At 40.6% G+C, this 17,941-nt stretch overlaps 3 non-coding genes across 3 annotated transcripts; 2 read left to right on the top strand and 1 right to left on the bottom strand.

Annotated features, from left to right (window-relative positions):
• The first annotated feature begins 10,439 nt into the window (after positions 1-10,439).
• trnar-ccu lies at positions 10,440-10,512 on the top strand. The gene has a single exon. It is a non-coding gene; the product is annotated as a tRNA-Arg (tRNA).
• Positions 10,513-10,518: 6 nt separating this feature from the next.
• Positions 10,519-10,590, top strand: trnam-cau. The gene has a single exon. It is a non-coding gene; the product is annotated as a tRNA-Met (tRNA).
• Positions 10,591-17,590: 7,000 nt separating this feature from the next.
• trnar-ccu lies at positions 17,591-17,663 on the bottom strand. Its single transcript has one exon. It is a non-coding gene; the product is annotated as a tRNA-Arg (tRNA).
• Positions 17,664-17,941: the final 278 nt, after the last annotated feature.

Genomic DNA, 17,941 nt, shown 5'->3' with positions numbered 1-17,941 from the left:
GCATGAAACTCAAAATATAAAGCTTTAAGGAAGGAATTATAAATATGCATGCAAGTGATCTGGTATACTGACCACAGCATACAAACAGAGCGAGCAATAAATACTAGACAGCCCATGCTGAGCAGAGAAAAAGGACAGCGAGCAGCCCTGTGAGCATCTGAGCAATGCTTCTAATGACTACTAAAGCTCAGTGAAACTGAAAAACCTCAGATGAATCACCTTTTCCAATCAGTTACCCCCCTACAGGGCTCAAACTGCTTTCTCCCACAATCATATATGCAATGTAAACACGCTGCGAGGACGGCCCATTTCTCTCCTGCTTCTTTTCCCGCCACCATTTTAAGGTATATTATTACAATAAATTATGGCTGTAACGCGGGGTGGGAGGCAGAGAGAAAGTGGAGGCTGAGCATCCATTTAGCTCTGGTAAACTTCCTCCCCGTTGCTGCCAGTTCATGATCACCCATCCAAACGAACTATTTTATGCCCGACTTGCCTGATGCATGAGAACGAGAGTGCTGGGCCATTTTTTCCCCATCTCTTTTCGTGCTTCCTCTCTTCACCCCCAAAAGAGAAAAATTGATGGCAGGACACGAAGAGGCCATTGGGTTGTGTTTTCTTTAGCTCGTGTCTGCATGAAGCACGACTCACCTGGGTCCCGTTCATCTCTGCTCTGAGGAGGCCACCTATACCGACTCCACGCCTACACATCACTTCAGACAGAGCACGCTTCCAACTGTCACAGCGTGCTGTGCTTTATGTTGTATTCCTGAATGTAGCTTCTGCTGCTGAAATGAACCACGTACCAGAGGCTCCGTATTAATACTAATGCATGCAGGAGTCGTTTTATATGCCACAAATCCTCCAACTAAAAGATGGAGAATTTGTGATATTCTTCTTACCTTGTGAAATTACACACAGTTACACATTAGGAACATAAACACACCCAACCTTTTTTGCTGTCCACTCTGGTCCGTGACTATCTGCAGAGAAGCTTGTTGATGGCGCAGAATCAGTAAAGAGGAGGTAAGGGGGCACAGCATTGGTGTTGCAAGACAAAGTCTTTGTTTCCTTGTCATCTAAACACAAAAATTGGAGTTTCTGAAAATCTTGGAGTTTGTCAGAAGTTCTGTTTCCAGTTACCTAAAACGCAGTGTACGTATGGATGAAAGGCCAAAACACATAGAAAAAGCTATATTTGGTAAGATAGCTATGTATCCATGGAGAAGGCTTTCATCAAAAGATTGAAGTTAGAGGCTTGTCTGGGATTTTTTTTTTAACATATACATCTACATAGATATATATATATTTATTTGGGGTTTTAGGGTTTTTTGTGTTAGCACAGTGGAGAGACGGCAGGAAAACTGGGAGGAAGACCAGGGGAAGTCATGCAGTAAATGGCCTTGGGGTGGATTCAAAGACGGCCCTCTCCATTAGCTGTATAGCACATGGCTTACCTGCTCTACACAGTGAGATAAACCAGTGTCCAAGTGGTGCAATTTTTACATTTCATTCATCCTTTGGTTAGGTTAAGTTACCAAAAGCAGTTCAATAAGGAGAGATTGGAATTGACGTAATAAATGGACAAGGAGCATTTTTAAATTATTTTTGAATTATTGGGTTATAGCAAAAACCACTATCTGCTCTATTATCCAGTGTAGTCCTTCCCACACGCTGCCTTGCGAAAACCACCCAGGTATATTTCAAGTATTTTTCACCCATTCAAGAAAATAATGTGATTTCCTGCAGGCTGCAGACCAGAATAAGAGCAGTGAAGTTTAATTTGTTCTTCTAATAAAGAATGACTGAACCTCTTTTCACCTGAACCACAAATACAATTGAAAGCTGTTGCAAACACTGAAATGGTTCCAGAATTTATTGAATAAACATCATGTGTGTATTAAAGAAAACCTGAAACTAATAAGTGAGGCTATAAACACCATAAAAAGGAAGGTTTTTGGCTGCCTTGTTTGTTTTTAACTAAATGCAATGAAATGAGTGAGCCGTTGATGTCATACAGTAGCGTCTGGTCTATCATAAGGTGGTCTGGCACTCAATCCTGCCTTGATTTTAGGTCCTCTTTTTTTGGATTATGGGGCCATAATTTGTCTTACGGAATAAGACTTGAAACTAGCAACTGAGACCATGAACTCGTTTCTTATAGTCATACTTCTTACTCCAACCCAATGTGTAGCCCCTTGCTGGAATGAATTGAGATCTATAATACATCTGGACTGCCTTTACTTCTCAGACACAGAAGCCATTTCGTATACAACAAGGTTGCAAAGCAAACTTTGCACAGACGACCTGTGGGGGTCATTTTACATTTCACCGAGGAGCACGGTGCCATCATAAGACCCGTTTCCATGTTTCCAGACGATTAAAAGGATGCCCTGCTGATCCAAACAAACCCCACTTTTCTTTCAGACCACATCTGGAGCAGATTGCTATGATTTAGTGGTGTCTGAAATCTTACTGCCTTTGTTTTTTTTATGTTTTTTGATTTTTTTTGTCAACAAGTTAATTAGATGTGCGACTGAATTTCATCTCACTGCATAAAGGGCCTCGGTCTTTCAAAAGAACTGTCATCGTCACCGCCAATTTTATTCTGTCCTATTCTCACAACAAATTAGAAAATGACAACTTCACGAGAATTGATGATCACGAATGCAGGCTTGAAAAGTTTGAGAACAGCAGGAGAACTTTATTCTAATTGCTAATGCGGTTTTGTTTGCCCCAAAGATTACTTTGATTAATAAGGAGAAGACAAACACAACTTAAACATGAGAAGCGCTCAGCGGGATAATAGCAGTGAGACTAAAGTCATACGTACTTGTATGGAAATCAAAATTAAAGTGTCACCCAGTCTTAAAAAAAACAAAAAACCTATGTAATTACACAAAGTGCATCATATCCATCAGACCCAAACTGGTCAGTTTTAACAAAATTATACACTCCGACTCCGAGATGAATGTTTATGATGCTCAAAAGTCTGATCAACTCCTCAAAAACATTAGCTCTGCTCGCTTTGATTTCTTAATCATCTTTTGCTCCATCTCTCCTCCCCATCACCATTTTTCCACCACTGACATCCAGACAGTTGGTGCTGCCATGTTCCTCGCAGCCTCATTTTTCTTCTTCTTCTCTTCTTCTGCTAATATATTAAGCCTCTTCTTCTTCTCCTGATACATATTCGCTCTTGATTGTGGCTGCCAATTAGCCGGCGAGGCTGTGGCAGTTCATCCATCTGACTTAAAGGTTTCTTGCCACTAATTTTGACGGTCGGGTCAAGTAGCGGAGGGGCCCATTAATTGGAATAATGAAGTCTTCAGTGAGTGATCATCAGTGACTTTAGAGTGCTATAAATCCTTTAAAGAAATCATCTCTTTATTTTTAATGTTTGGCTTTATCGTCCAGCCAGCTGCTGGAACGTCTCATTTATCCAAGACTTAATAAACATCATACATATGATTTCTCTTTCTCTCCCTGCTTTTTCACTCCAATGTTGATTATTCATATTCCTTTGCTGCCTCTCTCTGTAGCATTTAATTTGTTCTCTTCCCTCCTCCTCTTTTCCTTCCTCTGCCTTTTCCTCCCTCTGCTTTTTATACTCGTCTTTCCTTCCCTTCACTGTGTCTTCCGCTTTTAAATCCAAGCTATAAATGTCAATTTTTCTTGTGCTTTAAGATTTATTATTTGAATTGATTGTACCCCTTTCATATTTGACTGCATTGGACAACATTCTGTGTTTTTAATGCAAAACCAGACACATTATATATCGAGGATTCGTCATTATATTAACCCTTATTGGAAATTTCAGGCTGATATCCCACACCTCAACCTCAGCAGGTGCTGCTAATCAAATGCACTTTAACTGATCATTACCAGATGTGAGCACCTATATAAAAGCTTAAGCTTTTGCAGCATTCAGGTGTGTGTTAGCACAGTGCCACAATCCTCTTAACATGTTGACATCTCAGAAAATTCACCCCAAGGTCAGACCGTGCAAAGTTTAGGGAAACTGCAAAAACCCAGAGAGCTACATCTCAGACTCTACAGGCCTCAGTTAGCATGTTCATGACAGTGCAACTAGAAAAAGACTGAACAAATGTGGCTTGGATGTTTTTCCAGGAAATAGTCTCTTCTCTCTAAAAAGAACATGGTAGCACGGCGTAGGTTTGCAAAGTTGCATCTGAACAAACAACAAGAATTCAGAAGACAATGTCCTTTGAAAAGACGAAACCAAAGTGGATGTTTGGTCATAATGCACATCATACCAGCTGTCAGCATGGTGGTGCAGGAGTGATGATTTAGGCTTGCTTTACAGCCACAGGACCTGGGTACCTTGCAGTCACTGAGTTGACCATAAAATTATTGTAGAATCAAATGTGAGGACATCTGTCTGAAGCTTGGGCCAGGACAAGCACAGGAAATGTAAAACAAAATGATAAAGAAAAGAATCAGAGTAATATGTCATGGACCTGTTTGAAATGCTGTTGTAGGACCTTAAAAGAGCTCTGCATAAATGAATGCCTGCAAACCTCAATGACCTGAAGCAATAGAAGAGTGGTCCAAAATCCCTCCACAACAATGTGACAGACTAATAGTGTCACAGAGAAAGCAACAGTCTCAATTATTTGCTTCTGAGGGGGGTTAAACAGTATGTTGTTGTCCTTCTCAAGCTATATTTATCTAATTTTAAGATCTGGTAAGGACAAGGTTTTTTGTCTTATGCCATAATCAAACCACTCTGGAGTTCATTGGGATGCAGACCAAAACCACCTCCTCTAAAGGATCTCAGTCCGGTTGTTTCAGTACACAGCAGACTGCAGTTACTGTGGTCACATCTGCACAAAGAAACTGCACCAAGAGCGAAAACAGCACAGGCATGAAAACATTCCTTTTCCAACCTTAATCCCCCAATGTTCCCTCTCCTGAGTGCTAAAAATTGATTTAAGATTGTCCAGAAAGGAAGAATTCCAGAATCAAATTCGTAGGCCTTTAAACTGAACTAAAACAGTGGCATACTTTTCTGGCAGCTTCACACTGCAGAGCACTGGCGGCAGACTCGTGGCGTTAGAGCATTCTGAGTCACATTCATGTCTGTCTTTCTCTGTTTTCATGCTATGATCAGGCTGCAGAAAATCAGACTGATCAGTAATCGATGAGAATCATTCCAGATTTGGACTTGCTGGCAGAATCAACAGAGGCATGAGTATCAATAAAATCTCAGCCTCTGCTTTGCTGCTTATTTCTGCCTCCTCCCTCCTCAGCATGCTCCCTCCTTCCCTCCATATCTCACTCCATTCCTCCTCTGCCACTTCAGGTCTATATTTGCTGCTTGGCTGGACAAATAGAGGATCTATCTGTGCACAATTTACTGGCCGCCGACTGCTCCCATTCATTCTGTTGCCAGATGGCAGACAGCTTTAATAACCAATGTAACAAATAAACTGCAAGGGGAACAAGCCCAGGATCCTTCTACATACTGTAACAGGCAACCAGGCATGCCGATGCAATCACGGACCTGCAGACGGTCACATCCTGCAAACATGCACCAGAAAAGTGCAGAAATAAATTTTAAAAAGGAGCGAAAATATGTTTATCAGTTTACAGTGAAATTGTTTGGCTACAGCAATAGAAAATACATGAATAAAAAAATAAACTAATATGATATTTAATATACACGTTTTCACTTTCTTCATTATGTTTTTAGTTTGTATTCATTTGACCAACATTTTTTTCCCATTTAATTATATTCATAAGGTTATTAAATTATGAATTAAAATGTTACATTTATTTAGGGAGTGTTTAAAGAAAAACACAGAAAATACATAATTATGGCTGAATCAATGTATGAATGAAAATGTGAGTTAAATGAAAGGCGTAAAGAGGGGAATAAAAGGTAAATAATTTTTTATTATGTGTAAATTTGAAAAAAAAATCTTAAGAAATTTAAGTTTTTTTAAACCGTTTTTCATGTAATGATTTTTTTTATGATGCATTTAATGACATTTACACAGTCATTTATTTCCCAGTTTTATTTACTCTGTTTATTGTTAATATTATTGTAGAAATGACAAATTTATGCAAAGTTTTTTGTTGTTGTTGTTGTTGTTGTTTTTTTAAAGAAAGGTTTTAAATTGTGGTGTGAAAAGTCCACTTAATATCGATATGTTAATTTAAATGATATTATATTACAGCACTAATATCTGTTGTTTGCACTTGTCAGAAACGTCTTAAATTGATAAAACCAACGTGTTTGCATCCCAGACCATCAAACACTGCCGTCTGATCACAAGTCAGTGGCCTCACACAGTGCCTTCTTTAGCATCGGAGTCATCAGCGGCTGCTGCACTAAATGCTGCGAGCTAACAATCCTGCAGGATTGTGCAGCAGCGTCATCACTTCTCACAGCAGCTTGTTTCTTTTGGGAGCTCTTTTCATTTTGTTTTACTTGTGTTTTCTCTTAATCTTTGCAGGTAGTTTATATAATATTCACAACATTAACCATGCACATGGAACAATAGTACTTAGGGGTATCCAAAGGGTCCTGACCAGGCGTCTGTCTATATGTGATGACTGAGACTCATCACAACATTGTGAGGATGCCTTGTGAGGATCCATCACATACCTGGAGCTTTGTCAACGGCGATATTTTAACCAGTAGTCAAACTGTACCCTTTGGCTGCTGCATGCAAGGCTTGTTTATTGTTCGAGTTTCATCATTCATCAGTGTAATATCCCATTCTGCACTGCTAAATGCTGCACAGCTTCTCGAGCTAACAGACCTGCCCTTAATCTGTTTAGACTGGGGTAGAAACTTTAACTAATCTGGGCAGCCAACATGTTTCATTTCATTCAGATGAACTCAAATGTCATAAACAATCTCAAAACTGACTTTTAATATAGCCGAGGTTTGTTTTCTGTTGTCAATTAGAAAAGCGTCTCAAAAACTAATCAGTTAATTTGTTCGCGCTGTCCTCGTGCTATTTATCAACCTCAAACACAATGCTGTTTAATCTGTTTAAAATATCCATTCATTCACCTACAGTGTCTCTGAGTCAAGCCATCAGTCAGTTCATCTTTTCATATATCAATCTCCAGCGCTGCGCTACGTGGCCGTTACTCAGAGTGACAGTGAAGAAGTGACTGCCAATAAGCCCAACAGTGAGTACATGTCAAAGACGGCTTACACCAGCCTGTGTGCGACACTGCTGGGTTTCAGACATGAAAGATGAACTCGATTCGGCCCTCTGACAGCGGGTGTAAAGCCTCTGTGCTTTCGTGGCGTGGCCCGAGTCAAATTGTTCATTTTACCTCTAATCGTGTCATTTATCAAAAAGCTGCTCAGCCGCGTCAGTAAGTGCAGTTATGCTAACTAGATCTGAGGGAGGCCACGGAGAGTGCCAGCCATCAGTCAGCTTCGCGGGGCGGGTCGAAAGCACGCGAGAGCTGCGGCAGGTACCAAACAAATATTCTCAGGGACGGTTTTAAAATGTATCCTTCTGGAAGCATTTACTAACACAGATTTCAGTGTTGTTCATGAGTCCTTGAAAGGCCCCAGATAAGGCCTTGTATTATCCAGCCTTTGAAGTGCCATTAAGAAAGGCACTAAATGCAGCTGTCTTAATGCACGATCAATCATCCAGGTAAGGAAATTACCAAAAAGTTGATTCTAAAGAAGAGCGTGAATTAGTCCCTCTGATAAGTAACGAAACGTGTCTCCCACTGAAAACGCTACGTCCAGCTTACCAGAATCAACTTTTTGTAAGTTTCTGTCCATTCATCACAGTCATGAATGCCATGGTAATTTTGGGCTTTTAATTATTTCTTGTACAATGACTTTAAGAAACAAGAACTGGGTGCACAGGATTGAATTTATTTTGGATTTTCTCAAATTATGCCATTTACATATCCCAGATAAAAAAATATCTGGGATATTTATCTGGTCAGTTAAGTAGCAGAGGGGGTGGTTCGTTTCAGTTGCCAGGTGCACTAGAGGAGCAATAGTGTGACAACCCCAAAACATGACTGGTTTTACAGCCACTGCCACTAACATTTTTCCCGCCACGTTTTGCATTTATCTAGGCTCAATGTCACTACTGCTAGCATGAGGCAATACCTGGACTCCCTGTCATTACCAGAAGGTCTCAAGAGCATGGAGGAGATTCCAGGAGACAGGTGGTTACTCCAGGAGAGCTGGGCGGGGCTGTAGAAGACCCTTAATCCATGAGCAGGTCCAGTATCTTCTCCTTTGTGCAGGGAGGAACAGGACAAGCACTGCCAGATATCATTGGCTGGCCCAGAGGCTGACCTGACCTAAATCCCACACAACATGTCTGGGATATTATGTAGGTCGAAGCGACTCCGCCAGTCATCTAAAAATCGGAGTATAGAGTACTGTTCTGCTATAAAGTCTCAGATTGTACCATGGCAGATTGAGCCCCTCCCTGAGCCTGGTTCTGCCGAGGGTCAATGGTCAATGGTAACTTTATTGTCCCTAACGAGGGTTTCTTTCTGCTAAAAGGGAGTTTTTCCTTTCCACTGTCACCAAGTGCTTGCTCAAAGGGGGTCATTGGTATTACTGTAAGGTCTTTACCTTATAATGTAAAGCACCTTGAGACGAAGGCTGTTATTTGGCGCTATATAAACAAACTTGATTTCAGTTGAACTGAAATACAGCTTAAACAGGTGACCGGCGGCTCATTTGTGGACCATGGGTTGATATAATGGGAGCTTCTAAATAGGTCTTGGGACCATAACTGTTTTTGTACCTAGTAAACTTGTAAACATCTTTATTCCTGAGCATTTTTACACAAGAGTCTATGAGGATGGACTCACTTTTGGAGCCAGCCTCAAGGTGAATACTAGAGGAACTGCAGGTTTTGGCACTACCTGAACTAACAAAAGGTTTTCATACTGACCTACAAAAGCCTTTGGTCCATCTTTAACTCACACCATCCTCCCAACAGAGCGGCAACTCGAGCAGCTGGGTTATGTGTCTGTATCCTCCCACAGGGCTCTTATTCAGACAGTATCAACCCATGGCAGAGCAGCACAACACAAACACCAGTCAATTTACCCATTTTGCATCCAATTCTCAGCGATGATTATGAGCCGCGTTTGTGCAGCTGATGGAGAGATTAATCTTGCTTTGATAGAAATATGTCAGTTTCTGCAGGCTGTGATGGATGTGATTTATCACTCCGGACAAATCAGTGCCCGAACGTTCCTCCTCCTGACAGCTCTATCGTGGCAAGAATGTCCCAAAATGTCACCTGTTGTATGCAGACTGACCTTCTAATTTTCTAATTCAATTTCGAGAACTCCCCTACCCACCATATCATGAACCAGTAATAACAATTACACACCGTGACTGGCTCCAAAACCTGCAATTCCTCCACTTTAAATCAAAACCCAAGTAGTCTTTTATTAGGCTGCCTGGTTAAATCAATCTAAATCTAAGCATAATAACTCTCTAATCAGGTGCTGGGGAGAATAATAGGTTGTCACGCTCGAGGAAAAATAGGCAATCATGGAATGTTTTCTTTAATTAGGCCGACTAAAGTAGAAGGGCACGGTGGGAGCGCGGGACACATTCATCATAGCCAAGGTGGGAAATTACTTCAATTACTCAGGAAGGGGAGAGTGAACAGAATTACAGAAGTCAGAGAAGCAGAAGAGAGGAGACCGTGATCTGCAAGGAAGTCCAGATGACACGGCAGGGCAGGGAAGGCGAGGGCCGAGGAGGGAAGGAGTGAGGGAGCAAGAAAGAAGGAGGGGAGGAGAGAGGAAAGGTGGAAGGATTTCACAGTTAAGTTGCTGAGTGTGTATGGAAGTATAGTGTCATGTGTCTCTTTTCCCTCATATTAAAGAACACATACAAATACAAACAAAGGAAAAGTCCAGTTTCCATATGATTCAAATTGTTTCCAGGCATTTTATGTCATCTCTTATATATCTTCAGTTAGTGAAGCTTCTTTTACATTCTGTGCTCCTACTGAATCATATTAGGTGTGCTCCAGTGTTGTTTCCTTTTCCATCAAAAAAGCAAACAAAAGAAGGAATGAAATTTAAGTTAATAGAGTATGAACTTTCAAAATAAAAGCGCTGGGATTATCCACTCAAATCGATCGCTAATGGCATCAGGACATATGGGGAAAAAAGTAAAAATGCTAAAATTAGTCTCCAAATATAATTGGATAGCTGTTAATATACTGACTGGCCACTTCATTAGGTATGGCTTGCTAGTTCTGGCCTTCTTTTAACTTCAGAACCGTCTTAATTCTTCATGACACAGTTTCAAAAAGGTGCTGGAAATATTCTTTAGAGATTTTGTTCCATGTTCACATGAAAGCATCACACAGTTTCTACAGATTTGTCAGCTGCAAATCCATGATGTGAATCTGCTTGGACCACCAGCAATAAACAGAGCAGCCCCAGTGGCCTAATGGATAAGGCACTGGCCTCCTAAGCCAGGGATTATGGGTTCGAGTCCCATCTGGGGTGATTTCCAGCAGAGTGGCGCAGCGGAAGCGTGCTGGGCCCATAACCCAGAGGTCGATGGATCGAAACCATCCTCTGCTAAGCCTTTTAGTAGTTGTCACTGGAATGGAATAGTTCATTTATACACCCACTGGACGTGTCATTGCTAGTACCTGGTCGGACACCTTTAATACCTTGTGGTACAGATTCAACAAGGTGCTGGAAACATTTCTCAGAGATTTTGGTTGACATAACAACATCACACAGTTTCTGCATATTTATCAGCTGCACATCCGTGATGTGAATCTGCTGTTTCAACACCTCTGTAAACTGTAGGGATCATTGTGTGGAAAAACGTCAGTAGATCAGCTGTTTATGAAATACTCCGACCAACAACTATGCCAGATTCAAAGTCAGTTTAATCCCCCGTCTCCCCCATTCTGATTACTCAGTTTGAACTTCAACCTAAGGAATCATAAATGAGGCAGTTTTAACTATCAATTAAAAAACATTAAACTGAAATAAAATTTGGGGGATAAAGTGCAGAAGAGACAAGGAATGTGGAAAGTTTTAATGATGTTAAGCAGCAAGAAAAAAGGCTGAAATCACAAACTAAGAGGAGATTTAAAAAAAGAAGGAAAACGCAGGAAAGGACAAAAGACAACAAATAAAGAGAGAATCCAGTGAAAAGCAGAGTAATGAATATAAAACTGAGCAGAAAATTAAAATAAATAAATAAATGAAGAAAGGCAAACTCCTTTTCCAGTGGCTGTACAAAAATCCACCATCATTTATCCTCAAAATTGGACCCCTACCTGCACGTTCAACAACCCTCCGCCACCGCCACAGAGCTCCCAGCGTCTGTCAGCTTTCCCAGAATGCAACGAGAGAGCCACTGAGCGAGCAGTAATTCCTTCCGAGATGATGAGATAAACGGCCTCTTACTGTAACTGGATCTATTGATTCGGACGCCGCTTTGGCAGGTCGTGGATCCAGTTTGTTCTGTGACTGAAGACCTGCCAGCTCGGCTACCGGCCACGTAATACAGAGATTATGACTTTTGATAGCTGCGACTCATTGGCTGGCTCAGTGCTCAGCACAGATGAAGCAGCTGCCATGACGGTGACAGGCACAGAGGCGCTTTCTCGCGTCCTCTAAACATTATTAGATACTGTGACAAATTAACACAAAAATGTCTCTCCTAGACATTTAGAAGGGAAGACGAGACAACGCAGAAGCGTTTGGACTTCAAGATATTTCAAACAAAAGTGCCTGAGGGTCTTCAGTCTGAGCCAGAGCCTTAGGAGATTCTTCTGGAGATGAATTTGAAAAAAAAAACCTATACACTGAAAAACAGACAAAACAAAAGGTTTATCTTCTAATTTTCAGAGGTTTCAGTGGGGACGGGCCTGCCAACCACTGTAATCCACTTATTCTCGGCTGGTGACAGTCTGTTGTCTACAGCAATCAGTGACTATAAAAGCAATCTACACCACAAATGATCAGGAGCACTAATTCACTTCATCATCAAGCACCAAGAAGTAACTGAATCACTGAATCAGCAGCCCCGTCTCAGCTGTCTCTTGCTAGTTGGCTCCATCGAGGTTGTCCCAATCGCACATGCTCAGTCTTACAGGCGTTTTATGACCTTTTAAACTGAGCGCTCATTCATTTCTACCTGAATACTGCATTTTAATTTAAAATTCACCTATTTTCATTTCTATCTCCAGTTCTTGGATTTTAGTGCTGGACTTCACTAGAGTAGATTTGCATGAGTGATACAAGTGAAACAAGCCGTTTTAGCTCCACCCTCACTTTAACCCCTTAAAGTCTGAACTATGAAATAATTGCCAGAATTTATTTTTTTGGGAAAATGAGTGTTTATATAGTATTCTTAAAAAAATTAAATTAATTTGCATTTTAGTTTTGCTGAAAAACCAGCATTTTGACTTCTGTCATTTCTTTATTTGCTGTGTTTTGAGAAGTCATTTAATATTTCTTTGTGCTTTTGTTACAGTTACGAATGAGTTTTTTAAATTCCTTATTTCACTTTTCCCGGACTTCCCGGTGTTACCCATGTATTGTCAAGTCTCCGTCCGTGATGTTCCCCTGTTTAGGTGTTTCCTGTTTTATTTTGGTAGTCTTAGTGTTTAGTTTTAAATTCCTTAGTCTCATTTTCTTGATTAGTTTTTATAGCCCTCATTTCCACTTAGCCTTCTATCATGTTATCCTCTTTATTCCTTTTAGCCTTTGTTAACTATTCCTTAGCTCCCTGTGCTCCACAGTATTCCTGTGTTCTTTCATGGATTTTGGTTTCCCTTCAGTAAAAGACTTTTAAATTAATGTCCGCCGACAGCTCTGCATTTGTGGTCCTCTCTCTTTCTTAAACACGACAACCATGAGATAGAAAGCTAAAATCCTGTTTGTTTACATGCATGACCAAGAACTGATCATTCTGAGAGGCACAATCGCAAACTGGAGAGAGTGTAAACATCAGTATTTTCAGTGTATCATCCAGCTTTAACCCCAAACGTCGTCCACAACAGTCCTGATAGCAGCAGAGAGCAGAGAGGGCCTCTGTCAGTATCACACCGAGGTGGTAATCAAGCAGGGATCTGAGGCGATCGATAAGAGGATTGCACTGTGCTCGTCAGGCTGGAGCGATCCATCATGACCTGATAGCTGGTCAATGGCAGAGCAGCCTCAACCAGATAAGAGGGAGAATTTTGCTTTTTAACTTCTCAAACGGTGCTGGTGATGCTGCTGTAGAATATTTATTCCTCCTTCAGGTTTACCTCTTAGTTTTCCTCTAACATCTGCTCATTTTTTAATCTTCCTCCCCTCTCCCTCTCATCTTTCTGCTTGGCTGACCTGAGAGCTCCATCATCGTCATCATCATCACCATCTTCACAGCCAGCCCAATTTTTTGTCATAAAGGCAATAAATCATTTCAGCTTTCATCTATTGTTATTGATGAATGACCAATTATTTGTCATCTAATACGTTGACAAACGATGACCCAGGCAGACGGATCAACTTCTTTTCCCCCCCAACTCCTCCTTACTCGGCGGGCTGATGTGACGCAGGACAGCAGTGATGGATTATATCCTTAAACTGTTATTACACGTATAATGTGGCGCTCAAATCTGACATCTCACTTAGTCCAGGTTTCCCACCCTTTAAATACTGCATCACAGAACAGCAAAGAGGACGACAGAAATCAGACGTGAATACTTAAAACATTTAAGCTAGGAAGGCTGCGTTTGCCCCCCTAACAACTGCAGTTTGATATAGAGTCTGACAACTCTCAGTGAGAGAAAAGAAATAGTCCTCATTCATGATTTCATTATGATTATAATCTATTGCTAAGTTCTAGGATCAATCTGCTTTACTCTAAAAAGCAAGAGGAGATTTAAAACTGTCAAATATCACTACTTTACCTTAAAATTCAATGCTAACATTAGAGAGTGCATGGAGTTATACTGCAATGGCAGTGAGATTAAAAAATGCAATGGAAGTGAATGAGGAAGTTTGGCCACAAAGGTGTCGAGAGGGAGTATCAATAAATGTTAATACAATGAAATCAGTTTTGTTGCTGACATGTCCAAGACTCTGTTCTTTCTTTCCTTTTTCTGTTTATTTTTTTTCTTGTTTTTAAAAAAATCCAATAATTCAAATAATTAAACATTTTTAGGATTTTAAATGGTTAAAATCCTAAAACTAATTGAAGGTTTGATCATTTTGATTATGGCTCAAGTTGTATTTCACAAATCTTACTAAAAAGAAAAGCTCTTGCAAAAAACAAATCATGTAACACAGTTAAAATTATTACTAAATTAAAGCAACAGGAAAAAAAAAGGAGGGCATAAGGGTTCAAGGGGGTAAGAACACATCAGCAGCTCTGAGGTTTACCTGTTAAAGGTTAAATGTATTGTAATGTGAGGCTGCAACACATTAGAGTTCACCACAATACCGCTATAAAAGAAGAGAGAGGGATCTTTCAATTTCCTCCTAGCCCCATCAATCACTCCCTTCCTCATGATTTCCACACGAGATGCTTCGACTGAAGCTTAAAGCTTGAAACTCAAACATCCAATCAAATTTTATGCAAAAAGAAAAACTTTTACTTTGAAAGCATGGATCCATCCTGCTTTGTATCAATAGTTCAGGATGCTGGTGGTGTAATGCTGTGAGGGACATTTTCTTGGCACACTTGGCCCCTCAGTACCAACTGAGCATCATTTGAACACCACAGTATTGTTGCTGACCATCCCTTTATGACCACAGTGTATCTTCTGATAGCTGCTTTCAGCAGGGTAACACACCATGTCACCAAGCTCAAATCATCTCAAACTGGTTTCTTGAACATGACATTGAGTTCACTGTACTCCAACGGCCTCCACAGTCACCAGATCTCAATCTAGTAAAGCAACTTTGGGATGTGATGGAACAGGAGATTCACATCATGGATGTGTTGCCAACAAATATGCAGAAACTATGTGATGTTGTTGAACTGTGTAACACCCCTTTCAACACTTGGGATACAGATTTAAATGGTTGCCTGTGTGTTGGGCCAATAGCTGAGGTTCGACTACTGGAGCAAAGTGGATGACTAATGAAACGCTCAGAGAACTTGGTTTGATCGATTTGTATTCACAATTAAAGAATCTCACATACATACAATGAAAACAATAACAGTACATGAAAGGAAAAATTGGGCCCAAGTCATGGAAAATAATAAACAAAACACACACACACCCCGGGGGATTTGACTCAGTCTCTCTCTCGTGTCAGCTGACACCCTTAAGTGTGAGTCCAGCAATGAAGATTCTCCTTGCAGGATGTGCAAAGGAGGAATGAGGTGCAAATCTGTCCTACCACTTAAGTAGAAGTTGTACAGTTCACGGCTCGTCCAAAGAATTTAGTTCTCTTCTTAAAACAATCATCTCAAGGATCCTGGAGAGGTGGCTCGCCATCTTTGGACTGGATCATCACCGAACTGTACTCCCCAAAAAAACCTGACCTGTATAATAACACAGTCAGAATAACATTCAAAAATCTATATCTAGTCATTTATACATATATTCTTTCTTATGTTTCGTTCATACATACTAACAAATTTGCATTTTACCTTTCCAGTATTCCCAAAGAATGACAGAATACTCCAAAACATGGACAATGATAACTTCTTACCAAAGTAACCAACAAAATGGGCTCTCCTGGAGCTTCAAAATGACGATGGTGCAGCGTTGCAGCACAACTACAAAGAAACATAACCCCATTTTCTTTTGTCACGGGTTCAAAATATTGGGGATGGATACAGGAGGAAAACCAAAATAACAACACTGGTCCGGCCGGGTCAAGTCAAACGATGATTTTAATGAACACACGTGTGGGAGATGAACACTGGACGCAGACAGCATGGATCTCTCTCCGAAAACCACACAACAATAGTTTTTATGAAAATCAGGGTATTAGAACGCCCCCTCATGCGTAAAGTAGGTACAATACAATCAATGTTGACAACTTTTAACACATTACAAGAACTTCTTCTTCTTCCCGAGGCCAGATCCTTCCCAGTAATCTTCTAACTCTGCTTATCCCCTGGAACAAACAGTCTCTCCTGCAAGCATAATCAAACAGCTACAAGGCTTCGCAGATTGTTATTTAAATATTTGAACTCTCCCCTACACATGAGTTTAACTACTGCTTGTGTGTGTGCGTGTGTGCCTCGACCTCAGCATTCACTCTGTCTATAAGGACAGAGGCCAACTCTTCATGTGTGCAATAACCTAACTGAAACCATACATGTAATATGTTGAATAAATGTTCTAATCAAATGCCACTACTCAAAGCTTAATAAAAGAATATAAATGAATAAAGGATCATGATGAATAACATGGTATATGTGTTTTGTAAGCATGTGCGGCCTTCTACGCTCTACGTCACTTCACTCAATAGATCAGCCAGACATCCCGCTGACTGTAGCTTTTAACCCTTACTGACGTGAGCACAACTCCATAATAAGCACCAAGCGGCAATATGTATAAAGATGATCATGGTTACACCTGCAATGAAAGATTATATGATTATACTGACACCTGTAAATAGAAGATTAACATGAGGTTATAACAATCACTGTAATACAAACGTTAATGTAATGTCAATAGCTTCAATAAATGCTTTAATGCAATGCTTATTATATGATTCTGATGCAATGATAAAATAACAGTAAAATACCTCCTCTCACTTTAAACTGTATTCACCTCACATGAACACAACTAAGGATTGATATAGGAACATATCAACATCTACAGCATACATATAACCTACAATCTTTACATGCAGCGTCATAGGAAGCTAACAAACTCTAACATACAGTTTAATCCTTACAATCATACATGTACAGCCACATGGCTAATAGCAATAGCCGCGATAGCCGCTAGCATGTCATCGTTAGTGGCTTAAACTCACAATATTCTTGTTCACAACAAATTAACTCACCCAGAAGAATCCGAGCAGTAACAAACTCCTTTCTGGTCAACAACACTTTCCAGATAGTTTATTTCCACCGTACAACCCGACTGAATAAATCAACCACGCTTTCCACTTGGAAAAGACGGACTTTTTTTCGTCTTTTCTTCCTCTCCCTTCCCTTCCTCTCCCTTTTTCCTGATATCCGTAGCTGCTACGCAGTGAACGGCAGGAGGCGGTACTTCCCCCTGTATACTTCATGGACCATCAGGACATTATACACATTTTCTATTTTATTAATTCTCAACAAAATAATTTAACTTAATAAAACTTAACAGTGAACTCCAAATACTAACATCACTCATAACACACTAAAACCCTTAGTAACTCTCCAGGGTTACAACTGTTTCCAGCACTATGTTGAATCTGTGCCACAAAGGATTAAAGCAACTCTGAAGGCTAAAAGGTGTCCAACCAGGTACTAGCAATGACACGTTCAATGAGTGTATATATGAACTATTTCTATTCCAGTGACAACTACTAAAAGGCTTAGCAGAGGATGGTTTCGATCCATCGACCTCTGGGTTATGGGCCCAGCACGCTTCCGCTGCGCCACTCTGCTGGAAACCACCCCAGATGGGACTCGAACCCACAATCCCTGGCTTAGGAGGCCAGTGCCTTATCCATTAGGCCACTGGGGCTGCTCTGTTTGCAGCTGGTACGATAGAGCACCTTTGGTACATTGTGACCAGCAGCAGAACAGAGAAAATATCCATTTAGCTGCTGAGCTCACTTGTCTTGTCCTTGGAGACTCATCAAACCACATGTGGACCAGAGAGAAACTGAGATTTGGATCACTGGGTTGAATTACATCAAACGTTATTTAGCATTTTGCTAAATTTTTACCAGTTCTGAAGGCAAAAGGAGGTCCAACCGAGTACTTGAAAGGTGTACATAATGAAGTGGCTGATGAGTGTAT

Source organism: Oreochromis aureus, linkage group 23 (genome assembly GCF_013358895.1).
Source record: "Oreochromis aureus strain Israel breed Guangdong linkage group 23, ZZ_aureus, whole genome shotgun sequence".
Lineage (NCBI taxonomy): Eukaryota > Metazoa > Chordata > Actinopteri > Cichliformes > Cichlidae > Oreochromis > Oreochromis aureus.
This window is presented reverse-complemented; position numbering and strand designations above follow the sequence as displayed.